The 21,974-nt window shown below is 44.9% G+C and overlaps 1 pseudogene; it reads right to left on the reverse strand.

Annotated features, from left to right (window-relative positions):
- Nucleotides 1–18,493: 18,493 nt before the first annotated feature.
- Nucleotides 18,494–20,539, reverse strand: LOC139273886 (WAS/WASL-interacting protein family member 1 pseudogene; annotated as a pseudogene).
- Between the last annotated feature and the right edge of the window lie 1,435 nt (nt 20,540–21,974).

The following is a 21,974-nucleotide window of genomic DNA, read 5'->3' on the forward strand; positions in this document are numbered from 1 at the left end:
CTTGAAGTCCATGGCCTTTGCTGTAATCATTGGCCCTGAAATTGGCACACCTTCAGACCGTTTCAAAGCAAACCATTCATAAAGCACCTGGTCTAGTTTGTCTAGCTTCGGCTTTCGCAAATACCTTCACGGGACATTCAGAAGCATCGGTTAATCTTTCTAAATCTTTCTTTTGCTTCTTGATATTGTAAATTGTTGATGATCCAACTTCATATTCGTCCATCAAGGTGCACACACTTCTGCCAGCTTCAGACTTCTTTATAATTTCTAACTTCTGCTGAATGCACAATAGCTTTCATTTCCTTTTAGTGCCGCCACAAGACATTTTAAATTGTGCACCCGACTGCTTGAACTGCTTTCAGTGCATGTGGCAGTTGCAAAGTGAGAAAGAAGTCCACGCCTGCTTCAATTTATGTGTGCTTGCTAGTTGAAGTGATCGAGATTTTCACGTTGTGACAGTTATTTAATGCCTGTGTTAGTTGCAAAGTGAGAAAGGAGTGCACGCCTGAGTCAATTTATGTGTGATTGACACTTGAGGTGATCGACAGTTTTTAAAAGTGCCGTTGCAGCGGGTTCTCTGTTAGATCCGTGTACGGATAATCGAGAGTTGCCTGTACTCACATATACACTCACACACACAAACACACACACACATGTATATATATATATATATATATCACACATATATATACATAAACATAAATATATATATATATATATATATATACACACACACATAAATACTGTGTCAACAAGAATGGGTCAGAGACTGGGTATTCTGCGGCGAGTGTCTCATCTCCTGATTTCCCAAAGCCGTTCCACTATCTACAAGGCACAAGTCAGGAGTGTGATGAAATACCCTCCACTAGCCTGGATGAGTGCAGCTCCAACAACACTCAAGAAGCTCAACACCACCCAGGACAAAGCAACCCGCTTGATTGGCACCCCATCCACCACCTTCAAAATTCACTCCCTCCACCACCAGCGTACCGTGGCTGCAGTGTGTACCATGTATAAGATGCACTGCAGCAACTCACCAAGGCTTCTTCAGCAGCACCTCCCAAACCCGTGACCTCTACCACCTAGAAGGACAAGGGCAGCAGACGCATGGGAGCACTATCACCTGCAAGTTATCCTCTAAATTACACTCCATCCTGACCTGGTAATATATCACCGTACCTTCATAAGAACATTAAAAATAGGAGCAGGAGTAGGCCATATGGCCCCTCGAGCCTGCTCCGTCATTTAATATGATCATGGCTGATCCAATCATGGACTCAGGTCCACTTCCCTGCCTGCTCTCAATAACCGCTTATTCCTTTATCGTTTAAGAAACTGTCTATTTCTGTCTTAAATTTATTCAATGTCTCAGTTTCCACAGCTCTCTGAGGCAGCGAATTCTAAAGATCCACATCCCTCTGAGAGAAGAAATTTCTCCTCATCTCAGTTTTAAATGGGCGGCCCCTTATTCTAAGTACATGCCCTTTAGTTCTAGTCTCCCCTATCAGTGGAAAATCCTCTCTGCATCCACCTTGTCAAGCCCCCTCATAATCTTATATGGTTCAATAAGGTCACCTCTCATTTTTCTGAATTCCAATGAGTAGAGGTCCAACCTACTGAACCTTTCCTCATAAGTCAACCCCCTCATCTCCAGAATCAACCGAGTGAACCTTCTCTGAACTGCCTCCAAAGCAAGTACATCCATTCGTAAATATGGAAACCAAAACTGCACGCAGTACTCCAGGTGTGGCCTCACCAATACCCTGTACAAATGTAGCAAGACTTCCCTGCTTTTATACTCCATCCCCTTTGCAATAAAGGCCAAAATTCCATTGGTCTTCCTGATCACTTGCTGTACATGCATACTAACCTTTTGTGTTTCATGCATAAGTACCCCCAGGTCCCGCTGTACTGCAGCACTTTGCAATCTTTCTCCATTTAAATAATAACTTGCTCTTTGATTTTTTTCTGCCAAAGTGCATGACCTCACACTTTCCAACATTATACTCCATCTGCCAAATTTTTGCCCACTCACTTACCCTGTCTATGTCCTTTTGCAGATTTTTGTGTCCTCCTCACACATTGCTTTTCCTCCCATCTTTGTATCTTCAGCAAACTTGGCTACGTTACACTCAGTCCCTTCTTCCAAGTTGTTAATATAGCTTGTAAATAGTTGGGGTCCCAGCACAGATCCCTGCAGCACCCCACTGGTTACTGATTGCCAACTGAGAATGAACCATTGATCCCAACTCTCTGTTTTCTGTTAGTTAGCCAATCCTCTATGCATGCCAATATATTACCCCCAACCCTGTGAACTTTTATCTTGTGCAGTAACCTTTTATGTGGCACCTTGTCAAATGCCTTCTGGAAGTCCAAATACACCACATCCACTGGTTCCCCTTTATCCACCCTGTTCGTTACATCCTCAAAGAATTCCAGCAAATTTGTCAAACATGACTTCCCCTTCATAAATCCATGCTCACTCTGCCTGACCGAATTTTGCTTTTCCAAATGTCCTGCTACTGCTTCTTTAATAATGGACTCCAACATTTTCTCATCCACAGATGTTAGGCTAACTGGTCTATAGTTTCCTGCTTTTTGTCTGCCTCCTTTTTTAAATAGGGGCATTACATTTGCAGTTTTCCAATCTGCTGGGACCTCCCCAGACTCCAGGGAATTTTGGTAAATTACAACCAATGCACCCACAATCCCAGCCGCTACTTCTCGTAAGAGGGTAGACTTTCCACTTCACATCACTAGGCTAGTGCCCATATATCGCCCAAAAAGGGGCTGATATCGCCCAAAAATTGAAAGTTGGGACACATCGCCGAGCTTATCACCGACACATTGCCCGGCGCAACTTTCGGCTCACATCGCCGAGGTGATCGCCCAGCCCAACTCGCCGAGAACATCGCTGGGGATTGGTTGCTATTGCCTGGCCTTCCTCACAGACCTCGGCACTATGGACGCCATTTTAAACGTTGGAGGAAGACAGGAGGCCTCTGAAACAGGGGCTTAGATCGTTTGTGAATTATTTAGGGGCCTATTAAAGATAGATACACTTAGTCGTTTTCTTTTTTTATATAAATAAGTGACCTTTCATACTTACTTAGTCTGGCCTGGACATTGTTTAACAACAGTTGCACTAATGTTCTATTTTAACTTACATTATTAGAAGACACTGCACAACAACTGAAATAAAATGGCTTTAATAAAATGACAACTTTTGAACAAATTTTTCAATTACAAACACCAAAACACCCTCCTCCCTCCCACCCCACCCCAATCCCCCTCCCCCACACCCAACAGTGAAACAACAACACCAACAATAAATGTGAACAATAGGAACAATATTAAAAAGAGTGCACCCCCCTCCCTACCTGCGCCATATTTCCCTCCAGATCCTGCACCCCCCCCCCCCCCGTCGTTGCCTCACCCACCCGTTTTGGTCCCCGGGTACTGCTGCAAAGCCGGCGTGCAGTGGGCGATGGCAAGACTTCCTGCAGTGGTGGGGGACATGCTGGGACGATCGCCTGTTGGGGGGCTGTTGGCAGGCAAGACAAAACAGGGGGATCGCCTTCCGAGTCAGGAGCTGGTGCATCACCCGCCTGTGTGCCGGTGCTTGTGGTCACGGGAGCTCGGGATGCAGTGACATGTACCGCCAAGAACACATGTCGCATGGCATGGTTGGAGGCAGAGATTCCACGCAACTCCAGGATTATCTGCTGCTTTGCCTCTGCTTGGCTACCTCTCTCTCTTCTCTTTTAACAACCTCTTTAAAACTCACTTCTTTGACCAAGCATTTTGTCACACCTAATATCTCCTCCTTTGGCTCATTGTTCATTTTTGCTTGATTACGTCACTGTGAAGCACTCCGTTAAAGGCGCTATATAAATTTAAGTTACTGTTTCAATCAGAGCATTGCTTCTACTTTATTTTCTGAATAAGCAAGGTTCAAAATGGTATGCTAAAGCATTTGACATCATTTAAAAACATACATTGTGTTTTTACAGGTTTATCATTCAGTTTAACAGTGTACATAATGGATTATTTTATATTTTGTAGATAGGGACGGAATACCAGAGCATGGGGTCTAGACTGCTGAAGGTGTGGACACTAATGGTGTGGTAAAGGACCAGCAGAGCTAGTCTCCAGTCGTCTTGAGTAATCCTTGCCACTGGACCAAGACCCAGCTCTGTCAAGCCGTGTGGTGGCTGGTGTGCAACGGCCACCAGACATTAATAAAATCCACGCACAGGCATCTTCCACCCTTAAGGATGTAGTTCGGGTCCTTCATCCGAAACAACTGTGAACTCATCCTTTTTCGGTATGGAAGCAAGTCATCCTCATTTCGAGGGACCGCCTATGATGATGATGATGCTTGGTTAGCAGACACCTGGGAGAATTCCTGTGCGAACCCCTGGAGCTGCTCGCGCTGGATCGCAACAGACTCCTCGCACTAGGCGCTCTACGCGGTGGTCCAGGGTAGGCCTTTGCTCAAGCCGCTGACCCGGCCTCCGTGGGGTCTGCGACAGCACCAGTGTGCGCCTTGGTGTCGCCAACTGCATACCGCTTGGTGCCGGTACCTCCTCAGTTGGGATCCCCATCGGGGCCGCAGTTTCCCCAGACAGAGGGACGCAAGGAGCATCCTCCTCTGTCTCCAGGTATTCCTCCTCCTCCTCAGGCTCGGTGGTCTCCGCCTCTTCACCACCCGTGGTGAATGTCACATGCAGTGGGTCAGGTCCATGTGAGCGTCTGGTCCTCCCGTTGCGCCTCTGGAGCTGGTAAAGCTACAAGACACAATTGTGATTATTAGAGCAGAAAGCATTGTTGCACCGTGCTGGCATATGTAGGAGGAGCAGCACTAATCCCAAAAATGTGACCGAGAAACGTTACATATTAATGCATCATATGGTGGTATCTATGGCAGTACATCTATGTGGAAATCACTGCACCAGAGAGCTGTGGAGCTGGACCAGTCACAGATAGACCGAATGATAAGGGAGTGAGGGTTTATGGGGTGCGGACAGAGAAGGCTACAGATGGCCAGATGGACTGCTCTTATGTTCTTATGTTGTCGACCTGAGCGTGGCAGAGAGCTGCACAGAGGCTGAATGCATAACATGATATATTTGTCTATGATATGAGAATGAAATGATGTCACATAGCTCTTACACTGCTTGACACATTACTCACGTGACGCATGCGGGTGGTGACTGCTCGACTGTGGGCCCCCACTAGTGCTGTAGCTCGTTCCTCCAGGTCGGTGAGGGTCTGTATTACAGCAGGGCCTCCCCCGGTGCATCTCTGCTGAGCCTGATTATGAAATATCTTCCTCTGCGAACGTGAATAGAGCATGACATAAGCTACTTGACTAGGTTATGTCATTTATACACAACAGTTTCAAACCTTATATGCTAATAGGGGTTGTGTCCACAATTCAAAGACAGTAGCTGATGTCCAAAAGTGTCCCAGGCCAGACAGTGAGCAAAGGCAGCTCTCCCCCAGTCCATGCTGGGTCCTGGTGCAAGTGACAGCAAATAGAGAGACTTAAAACGGGCACTGGTTCATGGCCCTGTCCAGTTCTTAGCGGGGATGATATATGTTATATAAGTTAGAATAATAAGCTTACATTCAATCCAGGAGAATTACCATTATAATGATTATTATACTTAGAATGTGCATCATTAAAATATAAAGTCGTACTTACTCTTGCTGAAGCAATGAGCCTGTTCCAGCGTTTGCGGCACCGGTCGGAGCCCCTGTGCTCGTGGGAAGCAGATGAGACAACCTTGGCTATCCTGCCACACTCCCCCCATGCCCCCTCCCCAGTCAATTGGGCCCAGCAGGAGTGCACCTCTGCCACGAAGGCCTCGTTAGCCTCCTCAGAGAACGGTTTGGCCCTCTCCCTCCCCATCTCCACATCTTTCCCACTTTCATCGCTGTCAGACATAGTTCTCTGTCTTTCTTTCTCTCTCTTTCTCTCTTTTCTCTCATCTCTATGTCTCTGCCTTCCTCCTCTCTCTCTATCTCGCTCTCTCTCCTCTCTCGATCTCTCTCCCCCTTCTGCGCATGTGTGGATGATCTCTGACCTCCCGAAACGTGGGAAAACATGGCCAACCAAAAAAAAAAATTTGCGTACCCTTCGCCATCACTGGGCTAAAGTTGTGCGATGTGACATCGCTGGGCTATTGCTTCGCCCATTTCACATCGCTGGGCTATTGCCAAGCCGAAAATCACGATCCAAGAAATGGGCGATGTTCCAGCGATCATGAAGGCTGCAAAATTAGCCAACTCTGCCCTCATACCTTCATAGTCTCCTTTATTTAAGCTTAGTACGCTTGTTGGAGATCCAACTTTCTCACCCTCCATCTGAATTTGAAATTCAATCATGCTATGATCACTCATTCCAAGGGGATCCTTTACTATGAGATTGTTTATCAATCCTGTCTCATTACACAGGACCAGATCTAAGATCATTGTTGCTGGGTCAAAACCCTGGAACTCCCTCCCTAACAGTACTGTGGGAGTACCTTCACCACACGGACTGCAGCGGTTGAAGAAGGTGGCTCAAGGGCAATTAGGAATGGGCAATAAATACTCGTCTTTCTTCCAATGCCCACATCCCGGAACGAATAAAAAAACCCACACACACATATATATTCACACACATTTGTACACACACACATATATATACATACATATATATGCATAAACACACACACACATATACATACACACAACAATATACATACACACATATATACACACACATATATATTCACACACATATGCACTCACACACATATGCACACATATATTTATACACACATATATTTATATACACACACACATATATTTATACACACACACACATATACACATATTTATTTTCTCAGTGCTATAATCTCTTCTGAAAGCACTGGCTCCTGGTGGAGTTTGGATCATATGTGTCACACATATAGCTGATTTAGTCTATTTTAATTAGACCAGTGGGGATGGCACTGAATCGCCCCAGCTTCACCTGATAGAAGTCAGCACCACAGATGCCCCTTTTAAATGAGAATAATACCATCTAACATGTGGTCCAATTAAACTGAAAGGTGCTTAAAATGAAGCAACAAAGTCCCATTTCAACAAACCCAAAGGAACCTTAGATGACAAAATCATATTATTACAAGTGTCTGTTAGACACTCTATTCCCTGTGGTGCACAGTGGTCACTGAAGGTATAGATGATTTGGACTTGGGCATGGGGAGCACAGTACTAACATTTGCTGATTGTATAAAAGTAGGAGGCTTGTCAAACTATATGGTAGACTGTAACAGACAAGGAAAACAGGTTCTCAGTCCTCGGCCTCCTACACTGTTCCAATGAAGCTCAACATAAACTCGAGGAACAGCACCTCATCTTTCGATTAGGCACTTTATATCCTTCTGGACTCAACATCCAGTTCAACAATTTCAGATCATAATCTCTGCCCCCATTTTTTCAGATGGCAGCTGTTGCTGATGTTCCCACTGACACCTCTTCTAGCCCCCTCTTTTGTTTCTTTCCTTGTCCCATTACCATCTCCTTTTGCTTTGTACAATCATACCTTTTGTCATTTAATCACTTCTGCCTTCCATCCTATCACAGGACTTCATTTCTGATCTTTCTTCCCCTTTTTGGAAGGAAGGAATGATTAAATATGGAACCACTGAAGAATGTGCAGGAATATAGCTAAGGGTTCAATTAAATAATTCTTTGAAAGTGCAAGATAAAATCATGCAAAATACGAATATTCATTTAATGTATATAAATAAGGGTATAAAGTAAAAGAGTTAATCATAAATTTGTATAAACCAATGGTTAGGTCACAGTTACAATACTGTGTAGTTTTGGGCACCACATTATAGAAAGGAAATTAAAGACATCTTGAGTACACAACGTAGATTTACCAGGATTACAACTATTTTGGTAGAAACTTTTATTCAAGTGCCCCCTTTTATTTGAGAGCACCAAAAACCACAAATTAACAATTGAACATAAAAAGGAACCTTTGTAAAATCAAATCAAATTAAAATTCTGTGCCCGGTTGAAATGATGCACTCCAGTCCCTCCGGCGCCCATCTCTCGCGGAAGGCCGCGAGCGTACAGGTGAACACAGCGTGCTCCATCTTCAGGGACACCCTGGCTCGGATGTAACCTTGGAAGAGAGGCAGGCAGTCGGGCTGAACGATCCCCTCGACTGCCCACTGCATGGAACAGTTAATGGCCACCTTGGCCATGTCCAGGAGCAGTCCTACGAGGAGGCCTTCCGACCTGCCCACTCCCCTCCGCACAGGATGCCCAAAGATCAGAAGCGTGGGGCTGAAGTGCAACTAGAATTTGAGGAGCAGCCCCTTCAAATATTGGAAGAGGGGATGCAACCTGACACATTCCATATAAACATGGAACACAGGCTCTTTCAGACTTACCAGGATTACAGCATGGATGCGAAAGCTCCGTTATAGGAGTCACATGAGATACTAGGACTATTTTCACTGGAGCAGAGAAAGCGAATAAGATTTTCAAATTTATGAAAATATTTGATATGGTGAATTGGGAAATGCTATTTCTTCAGGTTGGGGAGTCAGTGATGAGAGGTCATTGATTTATAATTGTCACTAAAAAAGTGCGGGTAGAGGGTCAAAGAAATCTCTTAATGCAGAAAGCTGTTGAACCAGAAAGTGGTTGCGGCAGAGATTATTGCATCTTTTGTAGGAAAGTGGATAAACATTTGAAGAATTGTGGGGACCGAGCAGGGAAGTGGGACTAGTTTTGGATGCTATAGCAAAGAGCATGCACAGACAAGATGGGCTGAAAAGCCGCCTTTGCTGTGAACTTCATGGTTCTGTTGCTGGGTACTTGTACATCACTCAATATTGTCTCTCCCAAACTGATTGGTGTTGTGGCCAATTGTGGTACCCACCTATTGTCCTGACTGAGACCAATACAAATCAAACCTGACACTTGCCTGTTGTCCATGGTTCTTTATCATAGTGAACAGTGTAAACATTCAAAAGGTTTTAAAGTTGATACTTTGCCTAATGCAATTGATTGCTCTGCTATTGCTTACATTAGGCAATCTGGCTGTTTAAACTTCAAGTCCCTTCCTATGGACCATCTCAATGCCAGGAGCAAACAGCTGTTCCTTAAGCCCAGCAGTGCAAGGATGCAAGTGATAGGAAATACTTTGCATGATGTGATTCTGTTATTTACCTCCTATTAGAATTTGCCTGCCTACATTTGAGGGGAGGTATTATGTGCCATACATAACTTCCAGTGACTTTGGGTGGCGGGGAGCTGAAGCATGGCTCCTCATTTGATTTTCATGCCCTGCCCAGAATACTGCAGTTTACTACACAGGCAATTTGGGCATGTGGTTTCTGTGTCTGTGATGTTTGTGTTCATGAGCTTTGCATGTTCAACATGATTTTCTGATATAATTAGTACATTTGAATTGTAATTTTTTTGGTAGATATTTTCTAGCCAACCTATTCATAAATACTTCCCTAGCTGAGGGAGTTACAGTGCGGTCTGGCTGCTGCACAGGAGGGCAGGAAAAAGAGTGGGAGAGCTATAGTGGTAGGGGATTCTATTGTAAGGGGAATAGATAGGCGTTTCTGTGACCGCAATGGAGGCTCCAGGATGGTATGTTGTCTCCCTGGTGCAAGGGTCAAGGATGTCTCAGAGCAGCTGCAGGACATTCTGGAGGGGGAGGGTGAACAGCCAGTTGTCGTGGTGCATATAGGTACCGATATCGGTAAAAAAGTGGGATGAGGTCCGACAAACTGAATTTAGGGAGCTAGGAGTTAAATTAAAAAGTAGGACCTCAAAGGTAGTAATCTCAGGATTGCTACCAGTGCCACGTGCCAATCAGAGTAGAAATAGCAGGATAGTTAAGATGAATACGTGGCTTGAGGAATGGTGCAAGAGGGAGGGATTCAAAATCATGTGACATTGGAACCGGTTCTGGGGAGGTGGGACCAGTACAAACCGGACGGTCTGCACCTGGGCAGGACCAGAACCGATGTCCTGGGGGGAGTGTTTGCTAGTGCTGTTGGGGAGGGTTTAAACTAATATGGCAGGGGAGAGACAGAGGGAAGTAAAATGGGGGCAGAAGCAAAAGGTAGAAAGGAGATAAGTAAAAGTGGAGGGCAGAGAAATCAAAAGCAAAAATCAAAAAGGGCCACATTATGACATAATTCTAAAAGGACAAAGAGTGTTAAAAAAAACAAGCCTGAAGGCTCTGTGTCTCAATGCGAGGAGCATTCGTAATAAGTTGGATGAATTAACTGCACAGATAGCTGTGAACGGATATGATGTAATTGGGATTACGGAGACATGGCTCCAAGGTGACCTAGGCTGGGAATTCAACATCCAGAGGTATTCAATATTCAGGAAGAAAAGACAGAAAGGAAAAGGAGGTGGGGTAGCGTTGCTGGTTAAAGTTTAACGCAATAGTAAGGAAACACATTAGCTTGGATGATGTGGAATCTGTATGGGTAGAGCTGCGGAACACCAAAGGGCAGAAAACGCTAGTGGGAGTTGTGTACAGACCACCAAACAGTAGTAGTGAGGTTGGGGATGGCATCAAACAGGAAATTAGGGATACGTGCAATAAGGTACAGCAGTTATCATGGGTGACTTTAATCTACATATAGATTGGGCTAACCAAACTGGTAGCAATACGGTGGAGGAGGATTTCCTGGAGTGTATAAGGGATGGTTTTCTAGACCAATATGTCGAGAAACCAACTAGAGAGCTGGCCATCCTAGACTGGGTGTTGTGTAATGAGAGAGGACTAATTAGCAATTTTGTTGTGCGAGGCCCCTTGGGGAAGAGTGACCATAATATGGTAGAATTCTTCATTAAGATGGAGAGTGACACAGCTAACTCAGAGACTAGGGTCCAGAACTTAAAGAAAGGTAACTTCGATGGTATGAGACGTGAATTGGATAGGATAGACTGGCGAATGATATTTAAAGGATTGACGGTGGATAGGCAATGGCAGACATTTAAAGATCACATGGATGAACTTCAACAATTTACATCTCTGTCTGGCGTAAAAATAAAACGGGGAAGGTGGCTCAACCGTGGCTAACAAGGGAAATTAGGGATAGTGTTAAAACCAAGGAAGAGGCATAAACATTGGTCAGAAAAAGCAGCAAACCTGAGGACTGGGAGAAATTTAGAATTCAGCAGAGGAGGACAAAGGGGTTAATTAGGAAGGGGAAAATAGAGTATGAGAGGAAGCTTGCAGGCAATAGAAAAACTGACTGCAAAAGCTTCTATAGATATGTGAAGAGAAAAAGATTAGTGGAGACAAATGTCGGTCTCTTGCAGTCAGAATCAGGTGAATTTCTAATGGGGAACAAAGAAATGACAGACCAATTGAACAAATACCTTGGTTCTGTCTTCACTAAGGAAGACACAAATAACCTTCTGGAAATGCTAGGGGATCGAGGGTCTAGTGAGTAGGAGGAACTGAAGGAAATTCTTATTAGTCAGGAAATTGTGTTAGGGAAATTTATGGGATTGAAACCGATAAATTCCGAGGGCCTGATAGTCTGCATCCCAGAGTAATTAAGAAAGTGGCCCTAGAAATAGTGGATGCATTGCTGGTCATTTTCCAACATTCTACAGACTCTGGATCAGTTCCTATGGATTGGAGGATAGCTAATGCAACCCCACTTTTTAAAAAAGGAGGGAGAGAGAAAACAGGGAATTATAGACCGGTTAGCCTGACATCAGTAGTGGGGTAAATGTTGAAATCAATTATTAAAGACGTAATAGCAGCGCATTTGGAAAGCAGTGACAGGATCGGTCCAAGTCAGCATGGATTTATGAAAGGGAAATCATGCTTGACAAATTTTCTAGAATTTTTTGAGGATGTAACTAGTCGAGTGGACAAGGGAGAACCAGTGGATGTGGTGTATTTGGACTTTCGAAAAGCTTTTGACAAGGTCCCACACAAGAGATTAGTATGCAAAATTAAAGCACATGGTATTGGGGGTAATGTATTGACGTGGATAGAGAACTGGTTGGCAGACAGGAAGCAAAGAGTAGGAATAAACAGGTCCTTTTCAGAATGGCAGACAGTGACTAGTGGGTACTGCAAGGTTCAGTGCTGGGACCTCAGCTATTTACAATGTACATTAATGATTTAGATGAAGGAATTGAATGTAATATCTCCAAGTTTGCAGATGACACGAAGCTGGGTGGCAGTGTGAGCTCTGAGGAGGAAGCTAAGAGGCTGCAGGGTGACTTGGACAGGTTAGGTGAATGGGCAAATGCATGGCAGATGCAGTATAATGTAGATAAATGTGAGGTTATCCATTTGGTGGCAAAAACACAAAGGCAGAATATTATCTGAATGGTGACAGATTAGGAAAAGGGGAGTTGCAATGAGACCTTGGTGTCATGGTACATCAGTCATTGAAAGTTGGCATGCAGGGCAGCAGGCGGTGAAGAAGGCAAATGGCATGTTGGCCTTCATAGCTAGGGGATTTGAGTATAGGAGCAGGGAGATCTTACTGCAGTTGTACAGGGCCTTGGTGAGTCCATACCTTGAATATTTTGTACAGTTTTGGTCTCCTAATTTAAGGGAGGATTTTCTTGCTATTGAGGGAGTGCAGCGAAGGTTCACCAGACTGATTCCCGGGATGGCAGGACTGACATATGAAGAAAGACTGGATCGACTAGGCTTATATTCACTGGAATTTAGAAGAATGAGAAGGGATCTCATAGAAACATAAAATTCTGACAGGATTGGACAGGTTAGCTGCAGTAAGAATGTTCCCAATGTTGGGGAAGTCCAGAACCAGTGGTCACAGTCTAAGGATAAGGGGTAAGCCATTTAGGAACGAGATGAGGAGAAACTTCTTCACTCAGAGAATTGTGAACATATGGAATTATCTACCACAGAAAGTTGTTGAGGCCAGTTCATTAGATATATTCAAAAGGGAGTTAGATGTGGCCCTTATAGCTAAAGGGATCAAGGGGTATGGAGAGAAAGCAGGAATGGGGTACTGAAGTTGCATGCTCAGCCATGAAACATAGAAAATAGGTGCAGGAGTAGGCCATTCGGCCCTTCGAGCCTGCACCACCATTCAATATGATCATGGCTGATCATTCACCTCAGTACCCCTTTCCGGCTTTCTCTCCATACCCCTTGATCCCTTTAGCTGTAAGGGCCACATCTAACTCCCTCTTGAATATATCCAATGAATTGGCATCAACGACTCTCTGTGGTAGGGAATTCCACAGGTTAACAACTCGCTGAGTGAAGAAGTTTCTCCTCATCTCAGTCCTAAATGGCCTACCTCTTATCCTAAGACTGTGTCCCCTGCTTCTGGACCTCCCCAACATCAGGAACATTCTTCCCGCATCTAACCTGTGCCGTCCCGTCAGAATCTTATACGTTTCTATGAGATGCCCTCTCATTCTTCTAAACTCCAGTGTCTAAAGGCCCAGTTGACCCATCTCTCCTCATATGTCAATCCAGCCATCCCTGGAATCAGTCTGCTGAACTTTCGCTGCACTCCCTCAATAGCAAGAACGTCCTTGCTCAGATTAGAAGACCAAAACTGAACACAATATTCCAGGTGAGTCCTCACCAAGACCCTGTACAATTGCAGTAAGACCTCCCTGCTCCTATACTCAAATCCCCTAGCTATGAAAGCCAACATGCCATTTGCCTTCTTCACCGCCTGCTGTACCTGCATGCCAACTTTCAATGACTGATGAACCATGACGCCCAGGTCTCGTTGCACCTCCCCTTTTCCTAATCTTCTGCCATTCAGATAATATTCTGCCTTCGTGTTTTTGCCACCAAATGGATAACCTCACATTTATCCACATTATACTGCATCTGCCATGCATTTGCCCACTCATCTAACCTGTCCAAATCACCCTACAGCCTCTTTGCATCCTCCTCACAGCTCACACCGCCTCCCAGTTTAGTGTCATCTGCAAACTTGGAGATATTACACTAAATTCCTTCATCCAAATCATTAATGTATATTATGAAGAGCTGGGGTCCCAGCACTGAGCCCTGCGGTACTCCACTAGTCACTGCCTCCCATTCCGAAAAGGACCCGTTTATCCCTACTCTCTGCTTCCTGCTTGCCAACCAATTCTCTATCCACACCAGTACATTACCCCCAATACCATGTGCCTTGATCTTGTACACCAATCTCTTATGTGGAACCTTGTCAAAGGCCCTTTGAAAGTCCAAATACACCACATCCATTGGTTCTCCCTTGTCCACTCTACTAGTTACATCCTCAAAAAATTCCAGAAGATTGGTCAAGCATGATTTCCCTTTCATAAATCCATGCTGACTTGGACCGATCCTGTCACCGCTTTCCAAATGCGCTGCTATTTCATCCTTAACAATTGATTCCAACATTTTCCCTACTACAGATGTCAGGCTTACCGGTCTATAATTATCCGTTTTCTCTCTCCCTCCTTTTTTAAAAAGTGGTGTTACATTAGCTACCCTCCAGTCCATAGGAACTGATCCAGAGTCGATAGACTGTTGGAAATGATCACCAATGCATCCACTATTTCTAGGGCCACCTCCTTAAGTACTCTGGGATGCAGACAATCAGGCCCCGGGGATTTATTGGCCTTCAATCCCATCAATTTCTCCAACACAATTTCTCGCCTAATAAGGATATCCTTCAGTTCCTCCTTCTCACTAGACCCTCGGTCCCCTAGTACATCCGGAAGGTCATTTGTGTCTTCCTTCGTGAAGACAGAACCAAAGTAATTGTTCAATTGGTCTGTCATTTCTTTGTTCCCCATTATTAATTCACCTGAGTCCGACTGCAAGGGACCTACGTTTGTCTTCACTAATCTTTTTCTCTTCACATATTTATAGAAGCTTTTGCAGTCAGTTTTTATGTTCCCGGCAAGCTTCCTCTCGTACTCTATTTTCCCCCTCCTAATTAAAATCTTTGTTCTCCTCTGCTGAATTCTAAATTTCTCCCAGTCCTCAGGTTTGCTGCTTTTTCTGGCCAACTTATATGCCTCTTCCTTAAATCTAACACTATCCTTAATTTCCCTTGTTAGCCACGGTTGAGCCACCTTCCCTATTCTATTTTTACTCCAGATAGGGATGTACAACTGTTGAAGTTCATCCATATGATCTATAAATGTTTGCCATTGCCTATCCACCGTCAACCCTTTAAGTATCATTTGCCAGTCTCTTCTAGCCAATTCATGCCTCATACCGTCGAAGTTAGCTTTCCTTAAGTTTAGGACCCTAGTTTCTGAATTAACTGTGTCACTCTCAATCTTAATAAAGAATTCTACCATATTATGGTCACTCTTCCCCAAGGGGCCTCGCACAACAAGATTGCTAATTAGCCCCTTCTCATTACACATCACCCAGTCTAGGATGGCCAGCTCTCTAGTTGATCAAGAAAACCATCCCGAATACACTCCAGGAAATCCTCCTCTACCGCATTGCTACCAGTTTGATTGACCCAATCTATATGTAAATTAAAGTCGCCCATGATAACTGCTGTACCTTTATTGCATACATCCCTTATTTCTTGTTTTACGCTTTCCCCAACCTCACTACTACTGTTTGTTGGCCTGTACACAACTCCCACCAGTGTTTTCTGCCCTTTGGTATTCTGCAGCTCCATCCATACCGATTCCACATCATCCAAGCCAATGTCCTTCCTTACTGTTGCATTAATTTCTTCTTTGATCAGCCTCCTTTTCCTCTCTGTCTATCCTTCCTAAATATTGAATATCCCTGGATGTTGAGTTCCCAGCCTTGGTCACCCTGGAGCCACGTCTCCGTGATGCCAACTACACCATATCCATTAACTGCTATCTGCGCAGTTAATTCGTCCACTTATTCCGAATACTCCTCGCATTGAGACACAGAGCCTTCAGGCTTATCTTTTTAACACACCTTGCCCCTTTAGAATTTTGCTGTTATGTGGCCCTTTTTGTTTTTTGCCTTGGGATTTTCTGCCCTCCACTTTTACTATTCTCCTTTCTATCATTTGCCCCTGTCTCCCTTTTGTTTCCCTCTGCCTCCTTGTATAGGTTCCCATCCCCCTGCCATATTAGTTTAACTCCTCCCCAACAGCACTAGCAAACACTCCCCCTAGGACATTGGTTCCGGTCCTGCCTAGGTGCAGACCGTTCGGTTTGTACTGGTCCCACCTCCCCCAGAACCGGTTCCAATGCCCCAGGAATTTGAATCCCTCCCTTCTGTACCACTCCTCAAGCCACGTATTCATCTGAGCTATCCTGCGATTCCTACTCTGACTAGCACGTGGCACTGGTAGCAATCCTGAGATTTTGAGGTCCTACTTTTTAATTTAACTCCTAGCTCCTTAAATTCATCTCGTAGGACCTCATCCCATTTTTTACCTACATCGTTGGTACCTATGTGCACCACGACAACTGGCTATTCGCCCTCCCTTTTCAAAATGTCCTGCACCCGCCCCGAGACTCCTTGACACTTGCACCAGGGAGGCAACATACCATCCTGGAGTCTCGGTTGTGGCCGCAGAAATGCCTATCTATTCCCCTTACAATCGAATCCTCTATCACTTTAGCTCTCCCACTCTTTTTCCTGCCCTCCTGTGCAGCAGAGCCACCCACGGTGCCATGAACCTGGCTGCTGCTGCTCTCCCCTGATGAGTCATCCCCCTCAACAGTACCCAAAGCGGTGTATCTGTTTTGCAGGGGGATGACCTGCAGTAAGACCAACTCACTAAAAGTGCTATTGACATCATTCTCAGCATCATGCATGATCCAGAGTGAATCCACCCGCAGCTCCAGTTCCGTAACGTGGCTTGTCAGAAGCTGGAGGCGGATACACTTCCCACACACATAGTCATCAGGGACACCAGAGGCGTCCCTGACTTACCACATGTTTTTATGTTTCTGTGTTTCTATGCTCAGGCAACTGGCCAGTTTAATGGAAATCGTAAGAACTCTTTGCTGTAAATGTAATTTTCTCTGGTATACCTGCATTGGTGTCATGGTGCCCTTTGGTTAAATAATTGCTGGCTCAGTGCTTTTGTGCATTGCAATGAGCCTGAGGAGGGGGAACCATTTTCAATGTCAGCACGCACGTCAGGAAGGGACGTTGGATGGTGAGCAGTTTAGTGGGACTAGGGTTGAGGGAATAGAAGATGAGTCTCATGAGTGAGATGAGCTTGGAGAGGGCAGGGAGAAGCTGGCTGAGAAACCAGAGAGAGATGCATTTTCAGGACTAGGTTGGGGCTACAATGGAGGGTTGGCTTGGTAGGCAAATGGAATGAGGAGAAGCAGCTGAACAGATGTTCTGTATCTTGATGACAAAGAAATCCATGAGCTTCTTGCACTTGTTGGAGGTGAGGGTGGAGGGGGCAGGGGAGAACGGTTTAGGGAGGAGGTTGACAGTGAAGAAAAGAAGTCTGGTGTTATCTTTGTTCTCCAGAATGATCCTAGAGTAGCAGGTTGTTTTGACAGAGGAAAGCAGGGCCCAGGAGAGTTTGATGTGGGCCAGCCAGATCTGGCAATGGATGGCTAAGCCAGTTGCATGTCAGATTTGGACTTGAAAGCGTATCGATGGGGTGTCATACTGGAGGAATAAAAAGGATGACAATTGTAAACGTTTCCTAACTATGAATACATAAACACATTTTTCCTTATGGGTCTATATCATTATTATTATTACATGATCTATCAAGCACTTGTGCACAATCAGTAATTATGGACACATTGTTAATTGTAAATTATAGAGTATATAATTAATATGGTACATAACACTTGCTCTATCTGCGTGTCCAACTCATCAGTGCCACTGTCTTTGAGAGTCTCTTTCCTTACAAATTCAACAATTCTGTTTTTATAGCTCGTTAGTGGTTTATACTCAGAGACTCCACGATCTATTGCTCACCTGCTTGTCTCCCTTCCATGGTTACGTTCACGCCCAGGTGTCCCTGGAGATGGAGCATGTGGTGTCCACCGCACGCTGAAGGCCTTCCATGACCGGTGGGCACTGAAGGGACTGGAGTGCATCATCAACCCTGGAAACCAAATTTTCATTTGATTTGTTAGGTTTTCTTAGAACGTTTTTAGTTAGTTTGCAGGTTCTGGTGGTTGGCACATGTTTGAATTAAATTTGCAAATCATCATATTTAAACGAGTTTTTTTTTCTTGCAAAAATACATGTATTTATTCTGGTCCATAATATTGTAAACAAGTTAGCATGTATTACATTAAAGCAGTCAAAAATTGCAAAGGAGAAATTATTTTTTAAATACTAGATGCTGTAAGTATCACATAAACGAAATGCCAGAGAGCCAGCATTTCTGCAGCTGAAAATGACTGAAGCTGATAGAGGCAAATTCAACATCACTGTGGCAATATTCTGTAGTTAAAGCATGCAAGGTGGTCTCACAAGAGTAGGATAGCTTTCCAAGAGTTTTCAACAGCCAAGTCTGTTTCACCTTGGTATAGGTGGAATTGATGGAAGGGGTGGAGCACCTCGCTCTCTCTGACCTGGATCTCTGTTCTCTGCCTTGCTCTGTTTACTGGGATAGGTTTTTTGGAAGTTTATGTACAGTTTCAGTGGTGGAAAATCAGAGATGGAATGGAAAGAAAATCTGCCTTCACACTCAGCTTCACACATTGACTGTGAGGACTCCTGAAAGCCATTCCTCATTGACGTTGGTGAGGGAGGTGGGACAACAGGACTTCCTCGGTCTGGAGGAAGTGGGGGTCTGAACCCATTCTACTTGGGGGCTGTGGAACAGCTGGTGCTTTCTGGTTACTCCCATTTCTGCCAACTGGAGGTGGTGGTGGAAGAGGTCCTGATCTGCTAGGGGTTTCTCTTACAGGCGGTGGAGGTCTTTCACAGGGAGGAAGAGGACTACTTCGAATTGGACCAGATGACATTGACGAAGAAGTGCCGTGGAAGGACAAATTCCGTTGAGGAAGCCTTGGAATTTCAACATCTGTAGCAGTGCTTGGATGAGTGGGAGGTAGTCCTGGCCGATTAGGTGGTGGTGGGGGAGGAGCTTGGAAAGAGGGAATTGGCCTAGGTGTTTGAGGGACAGGTGGTTTTTGTTGTTGTGGTGGTGGAAGTCGAGGGCCATTCCTGTTAATTGAGGGCCTATTTGTCATAGGAGGTGGTGGAGGCCTATCATCTGTCATCCTAATAGGAGTAGGAGGTAATGGAGGTCTATTTGTACTGAGATTTGGAGGAGTTGATGGAGAAGGCTTATCTTCAGCAACCCTGCCAGTGGTGTGATTGCTTGGATGTGGCTTGAACAGGTGCTGTTGGAGCTGCTGCTACAAAGGAAAGGTCTCTCTGTGAGAGGAAGAAGAGGTTTGCTACTGCTGTTGTTGTTGTTGAGATGCCTGGAGAGAGAGGAGAGAAGAAACACTAGAAGGGAGCAATTCCACCACTGCTTCCCCTAATTGTTCCCTTTGATTGCTTTCCATTTTGGTAGGGTGAAGAAGAGACTATCACTATCTATTGCACTTCTTGCTCTCCTAATATATGCCAATTTTGCCTTTAAATGCATGATCAATAAGGTTTAGACAGGACGCACCAAGTTATGATTAATTATACTGGTTAACTGCCTTGTTAGCTGATTGGGTTGGGAAGTGTGAAAAGAATGTTGCTACAAGTGCACTGTGATTGGTTAGTTATCTGCTGCTTCAGTTTTGTAAAATTAACCTCTAGAAAATCATGTGCAATCAGCATTTTAATTGGCTGTTAAAATCTACAAAAATAAGATAGTTAATCCTTGTTTTGAAAATAAGGAAACTATCCTGCATTTTCATCTGTTCAGTAGACTTTGCTATTAGTTCTCTGTAGAGGGTGCTGTGACTCAGGAAATTGCCCACTGCTATCGCACTGCAGTGCCTAATAGCAATCTTAGTTCAGGTCTTTGGTTCACAAAACATCATCTCCTCCCCCCGGCATAATTTAAAACATTAATTTCTTAACTGATTTTTCAACATTCACCATTTTCTCTGAGAGCAGGCAGACTTCCATAACTGCAGTTCTGCAACTGGGTTACCAGAAGATACACAGGAGCAAAGCAGGGCTGTAAATTGCTTAACTCCAAAATATGTGTTCGTAACACTGTAAAACAAACTTGGCTTTGCTAATCCTTTTGAGGTCCTTTTGACATTACAGAGACATCACACAGATACAGCTTCCTCAGAAAATAGGGCAGGCTGAGACTGGTATCCGTGTCTTCACCAGTGATGGTGTCAGGCACTGGTCCTTGCCAATCCAATCGAAAAAAAATCTCCAGCCCGACTATGCCAATTCTGGTGAAAGGTTATTCCTGATATGTTAATTTATCTTTTCCTTCCTCCAGATTAACTATCTGCAATGCATTTCAACATTTTCTGTTTTTATTTCCGATTTACAGAATTTGGAATCTAAGTAGGCTGGAATTTTCTGGGCTCGATTGGAGGCGGGTCGGGTGGGAAATTTGAACTATCTTGCAGCGGGTCGGGAACTTGCCGTCATCCTGTCGCCATGCACCTTTACTTCGGGCGCGTTTGCTGGTGCAGCAGCGATCCGAACAGCAGCGGTGGGTGAGCTAATTTAAATTATTATTAGGTACTTGTCAGACTCTTAAGTGCCTTTTTCACTGTATCTTTCAAATTTCCCTGGATGAGCATGGGAATCACAGCTCGAGAACCACTTCTGTGAACCTGAGGCGGAGGTTGAGTGGCCATTAATCCAGTTCATTACTGTACAGCATGAAAAGCACAATAAAACTCCCACCTCACAGCTGATCACTTTCCTAAGACAGATATTGCTGCTGACTGCATTGTCAGCACAGATTTAGCTTTCTAGAGGTTGCAAGTGTTTCCAGCAAATTCTCCATCCAGAGTCACCTCATTGGCAGAACCTATCACACCATTGACAGTTTGCTTCTGTCATCTCTACTTGACCTGCCTTCTATTCCATCAGCATGGGTGCCGTTTATACCGTCTCACCCTGGTCTTCAGAATCGGACCATGATCAGCCCCAACACCAGCAGCACCACCACCAGCAACAACACCACCAATCTTCTCCGCAACCACCTGATGTTGCTCAGGACAGAGGGCATCAGTGCAGGGCTGCATCACACCAGAGGTGATACCCCCAACACAGGGTATACAGACCTGAGCTTCCTTAACATGACTGAGCACCAGTGCCAAAGGAGGCTCAGGTCGTCACAGACATTTGCAGATTGCTGGAGCAAGACCTGCGGCCCAGAGGAGCAGGTGGCCCTGCCTTACCCGTGCCTGTCAAAGTCACCAGCACCTTCAACTTCTTTGCCTCAAGTTTCTTCCAGGGATCTTTAGCAGACATTTGCAGCATCTCACAGTTGGCCGCCCACAGATGCATCACACAGGTCACCGATGCCCTCTTTGACAAGTCAGCCAATTATATCAACTTTGCAACTGATGAGGTCAGTGTTACTGAGCGGGCGCTGGGCTTTGCAGCTCTGGCTGGCTTCCCACGGGTGCTGGGCATCATCGACAGCACATGTGACCATCAGGGCACCCCATCATAAGTCAGCAGTCTTTGTTAACCGCAAGAGCTTCCACCCCCTCAATGTGTGGCTCGTCTGCAACCATAGGAAGAGCATCATGCATGTGTGGGCAAAATTCCTTTGCAGCTGTCATGACTCTTTCATCCTGCACCAGTCCACTCTCCCTCAGCTCTTCGCTCCTCCAAGCAGACTTTCCGGCTGGCTTTGGAGACAAGGGCTATCCATTGAAGACGTGGCTCATTACACTCTTGAGGAGACCCATGTACTGAGGCCAAGGAGAGATATAATGAAAGCCACATGTCCACCATATGTGTCATAGAGCAGAAAATAGGAATGCTGAAAATGCGCTTCAGATGCTTTGACAGATCTGGAGGAGCCGTTCAGTACACACCAGCCAGGGTCTTCAGAATCATCGTC

This window comes from Pristiophorus japonicus, chromosome 9 (genome assembly GCF_044704955.1).
Source record: "Pristiophorus japonicus isolate sPriJap1 chromosome 9, sPriJap1.hap1, whole genome shotgun sequence".
NCBI classification, from domain to species: domain Eukaryota; kingdom Metazoa; phylum Chordata; class Chondrichthyes; family Pristiophoridae; genus Pristiophorus; species Pristiophorus japonicus.